The 5,740-nt window shown below is 34.8% G+C and overlaps 1 pseudogene; it reads left to right on the plus strand.

Moving 5' to 3' along the window:
* Positions 1 to 4,282, plus strand: part of LOC107013944 — a 9,634-nt pseudogene extending 5,352 nt beyond the window's left edge.
* The last annotated feature ends 1,458 nt before the right edge of the window (positions 4,283 to 5,740 follow it).

Consider the following 5,740-nt stretch of genomic DNA (forward strand, 5'->3'; position numbering starts at 1 on the left):
AAAAAAAATAAAAAGGGAATGCTGGGGGCGGGGATCGAACCCACGACCCCCGTTCGCAAAAAAAAAGAAAAAAGAATAAAAAGGGGATGCAAGGCGTGGGGATCGAACCCACGACCTCAGAGCTGAAGGGGGGAGTAAAATATTAAGGGAATAAAGGTGAGGCTGTGGGGGTTCGAACCCACCACCTCACAGCCTCCATCCCCAGCGAAAATCACTAAAAAATAAGGGGGGCNCACTGAAAAATAAGGGGGGCTGTGGGGGTTCGAACCCACAACCTCTCTATTCAAGCGAATTTAATTCAAAAAAAAAGATTTAAATTAAAATTCTAATTAAAGTGGAAAATTAATTCTTTCATGTAAATATTGAGATTTAAATTAAAATAGAAAATTTCTTTCATGTAAATGATTGAAATTTAATTTAGAATTCTAATTAAAATAGAAAATTTATTATGTCATGAAAATGTTGAGATTTAATTTAGAGTTCTAAAATTTTGAATATTAGAAATAAAATCAATGAAAAATATAAATGATATCCAATTAATTCAAGATTTGGGTTCCCGTGCCCAAACCTCCGTATTGATACATAAGTCATACGTGAGTAAAATGTTCAAGAATCATGCCATCTACTCTGATCAAAAATCAAGATCTTGGTATATATACAAGATACATAAGTCTTATAATACATAATCTTAGGAAAATAAGAATCACTTAACGAATTATAAATGAAGCCTCATGGCTTGTATGTATAGACACATAAGTTTAACATACGTTCAAGAATAAGTGAACCTAAGATATACGTAATGAAATGAAGAATGTGGTGACAATCATGATGTGAGGCTAATGTATATGATGAAAGCAACCTCAAATGAGCCTAAGTAAATGTTACCAACACGTACTCACCAATGAGAGTGTAAGATAATGAAGAGATAAGTCTCGATGAACACTCTAATGAAAATATTGAGTTTAAAACACTTAATACTAATGATGAGATGAGAAATCATCTATTGAGCTATGATGTCCTCATACTAGAAGCCAACTTCCATGATGTATGAGTTGAATGTAATGGAACTTTATACCGAGCACCGATAGGCTAGCTATGAGCGGTGATGCCTTCTTTCGGGAAGGGTGGAGGTTCACGTAACTCTCATGAGATGAGACTGTCCGGCTTGCCGGGTATGAGTCTCCATATATCTCCTAGTCTTTGAACCTATATTGCCACTATAGGGATCTGGCAGGATTAAATTCCCATATACGCTAGCATGTTATTGAATCGCTTTGGCCCGTGATTCCACCTCTTTTCGGTGTGGGGGAGACACTGGATTTCATGATGCTCACATGATCTATGTCGGTTAAAGTTAAAGTTCCCAATGAATGAATGAGGCCAGCCTCAAATGAATCATATAAAGAAATGAATGATACCGAAGGTGTTAGGATAGGATAATCAAGAGGTGAGCTAGATTCAGGTAATGACATTAGGTTATTCCTGATCATTGCACAGCAAACCCAATGAAAGTCTTAAACTACATCCTAGGTATAGCTGGTGTTCGCACTGGCCTATGAATGAATTGAAATGAAATTCCGTATGATTGAATGAAGCAGACTCTGTGTTTGCTAAAGAAGGCTCCCTAGTTGAGGTCCATATGTTGAGCCCTCATTTTGGAAAGTCTTAAGGTTAAGTCTATGATAATAAGGTCTCATGGTATATGAATGAATAATATGAAAGAAACTATGTGTTATATGTTATGTGATAGGTGAAGATGTTATGTCTTGTGTGCAATACGATGATTATAATGATGCATGTCACTCTCATGGCATAACTTTCCCAATCTCAATTTAGCAAGTCCACTGACTTGACTTCCAAACATCATGTTGTTAGGAAAGAGCTATTCTTCCTCATGCATGTCCCTGGTGTGTGCTTGCATATACCTATACTTAGTACAAGTGTGTACTAATTCCATACAAACATCTACTTTTAGGTGCAGGCACAGGTGGACGGTAGAGCTACAGGTTCGTTGTTGCAGCTATCCGGACGTCAGCATTCATCCAGAGTTTGGTAGGTCCTCATGCTTTCGAGGATGCTACTGTTTTACATTCTAGCGTAGTTTTAGAGTTGAGCTAGTGGAGCATGTTCCACTGACGTTTCTTTCCTATTTTGGTTCAGACTTTGTATTGGTGTTATTTTGACCGATATACAATTAATACTTAATAAATTATTTCTTTCAGTTGCTTATCTCTTAATTGTTAGATGGTTGATGATGAACGATTACGAAATATAAAGAATGTTTAATAATTATGATTAAAGAATCAAAAATTTCAAATTTTCCGCTAAAATTAACCTATGTAAAGTAAGAATGACGTAAGTAGGCTTGTTTGCGACCTCTGAGAGGTCAACGATTCCAGTCCTGACAATATTAAAAATAATTTTGAAAAACATATAGAAATGTGAAGCGGTAATCTTTTTCTTCAGGAAAGATATCTCAAGATCACGATGGCTTGATCCATTAGGAATGGATGAGGTTGTGGAGAGGAAGGGTGGATTGTGGACAACTACTGGGATAGTTCGTAACGCAAGATATATTGCTTCATCGAAGAGATTCTGTAGGTGATGAAAATTCTCTTTTGGTTATCTCCTGTAGTTGAAGAGTTAAATACTACAGACTTTGAATACATGCATATTTTGAGAATAAGCCATGAGAAAATAAGAACTGGATTATTTTCAGCATATCTGGTCAAAAGTCGAATTTTTCAGACCTGTTTGGCCAAGAAAAAGTGAAAAAGGTGAACATTGAATAGTTCAGTTAATAAATTGGCATACTTTTCTGGTCAGTTTTTGGTACAGATTTGTGATACTCCTAGTGATCGTATCATTACTCCTCTGAGGGTTTTGCTTGGGAACTTTGGTTGCATACTTGTCTACTGCTTCGACACGCTTAAAATTAGTCTAGTTAAAAAAGCAGTATAAAACCAAATGGATAAATCATATGAAGAGATAGATAACAAGTATTTAAAGGTAAATTATTTTATCTGACACATCTATTTGTATTAGGAATTGATGTGAAAAATCTATGTATCATTTGAGATTTATCTTCTCCATTTTCCAGTGTTTAAAGAATTATACTGATTTTTTCATGTAGATATCTTGCCAAAATTGGGGCTTTACATCTCCTCAGTAAAGATGACACGCCCATTTCTCTGGAACATGTATACAACAAGGTTGAAAAAGGAAAAAATGGATGTTCCTTGGAATATTATGAAGCATATAAGCACTTGAAATCTCTTGGTTATATAGTTGGGCGTCATGGGATTCCTTGGTCACGAAGAAGGTCAAAAGCAAATTGTATTGTTAACCAATACACGCCGAAGCCTGCTCAAAGTAGAGATGAAGAATCAAGAAACAGCATTCTCATCTCTGAAATGATTAAATAATAAGCAGATTGGTGGATTGAGACTGGCCTTTGATGTTTACCCTCGTAATAGCAGATTCAGAAAGTCTGCTCCTCGTTATCCCTGTTGTGTACTTTACCTTGCTAGGTACGATACCCTTGTTAATGTGTTAATTTATTAAGGTGCCTACTAAAATTTTTGAATCTTCTCCTAGTATTATTTAGCTGATCATAGGAACTTGACATAACTAGCTAAGCAATTCTATGGGTGAACATTGCAGAATGTTTAAGAGTAAGATGGATTGTTGGATTGGATGGTATTCCAGAAAAGAAGTAGTTTTTCTTTAATATTTTCCACTTTATCCCTCACTCTTGCCCTGTCTAATTCCCTAAATTCTTTTATCCGACTTCGTTGATCTACATTTACTGTAAAAGTAGCTCTATTTTATGAGTGATGTATTTTCGTGTGCAGTGAGTATCCACCCTCCAAAGAAGAAATTGAAGATCTTGAGAGACATTCTCATGGTATTCCGTTGAAATTCTGTCTTGTTGAGCATGGACGTTTAAGCTTTTTCACATTCAACAAAGTTGAGCTCCCTATCCTTCCATGATCCTTTCGAGCAACAGATACAAATTTTGGCATGCCCTGTGAAGAGCTGTGGTACAATTATGAATTTTTAGTTTGTGGATTGATGCTTAATCGTTGTTTAATCACAACACATTATTAATGAAACAACAGATAACAAGTCTCGTCTTCTTTGCCTTCAGTGCTAAAGTACGTGTTACAGTGCTGAAATTTACTCTTTGCCAGAGCCCTAGAAACATGTTTATCCCTTGGCTGCTGGACTGCTGTATCATTTTGAGCTCCTTTGCATCAGTCTTTTCACAACTTTATCAGCTTTCCATCCACTTTGTCAAATTCTAAAACTTATATTGTTTGTGAAGTTCCAATTGATTGGTGTTTACATGGTGAATCTTTTTACTATGTGAGTTAGTTGCATGAGACACATTTGAATTTTTTACTCTCTTAAAGTATTTTGCTTCAATTTCTTTCGACGAAAGGTGTCTTTATGTAGGGTATAGTTATGCAGGTATCTAGTAAAATAATCGGGATATATGCTAACTGATTAGTTGTCACCATTGTTAGGAAATAAACGGGTCATAGTTGTGTAGGGCCAAAACCAGATAGATTGGTGTACAACTATAATCCACATATGAATCTAAGATGAGACCGCTAATTTAACCAAGTCCATGATCATTAATTGGTGACTGACGGCTACTAACATGGGTTGTGGTGCAATGGTGGAACTATTCCACCCTTAATCAAAGATCTCAGGTTCGAGTCCTAAATATGGAGAAATCTTGTTGAGAGTGTCGCTCGGCTCCTGCGGTGTGTTATCCGAATTTAGTGAGGGCTTCGATGCGGACTTTAGACACCAGATAGAAAAAATAAATTGGTGATGGCCATGGTATGAAAAGGCAATCAACATAGTTGTAGTCTTCATTAGCTGCACAAACATGAATTGATTGACAGGTAACTTTCTTTTCAAACAGTTTGAAAGTGAAGTTTGTATTGTAGTTATTTTTTTTTTCTTTCTGGTGTATTGTAGTTCTTGAATTTGAATAAATATCAATGTTTAAAATTAAAATGACATTATTTTTTTATGAATCCACCTTGAGATTTCAAGTTCAAACTTCATGCGCTAATTTTTTATTTTTCTAACCCCTTGGTAAAAATCTTGAATCCGCTGTACTAGCTGAGTATTTGTGGAATACCTTCACATGCAATTTAGTATATACGCGGTCCTTAAAATTATGCAATTTGTTAGTTAACCGTATTTATTACAATGTGTCATTCGTGTTTACATCACATTGATTCTATAATTTAAAAAGGAAAAAGGGTCAAATATATCCCTGTATTATTGGAAATATTTTAAATATATCCAACGTTATACTCTCGGTTCAATCATACCCCTACCGTTATACTTTGGTACAAATATACCCCTAATTTTAACGGAAGGACAGTCAACTTATGAATCAAACAACTTAACAATTTTCTAAATCTAACTAGTTTTGACTTACTTTAAGTTATTTAAACAACTTTTTAACTTTAACTAGTATAGTTTAGACTTAATTCCAAAAAATAAATGCACAAACTAAACCACATTATTTATTTTAACTTATTTAAACAATTTAATAACTTTAACTAGTTTAGTTTTGACTTAATTCCAACAACAAAATCCACCTACTAAACCACATTATTTATTTGAACCTATTTAAACAAATTGTTTAATTCCAAAACTAAATCCACAAACTAAATTACATTATGTAAGAATGAGAATTTTGATAATTGACAAA

This window comes from Solanum pennellii, chromosome 3, assembly GCF_001406875.1.
Source record: "Solanum pennellii chromosome 3, SPENNV200".
In the NCBI taxonomy this organism is placed as follows: domain Eukaryota; kingdom Viridiplantae; phylum Streptophyta; class Magnoliopsida; order Solanales; family Solanaceae; genus Solanum; species Solanum pennellii.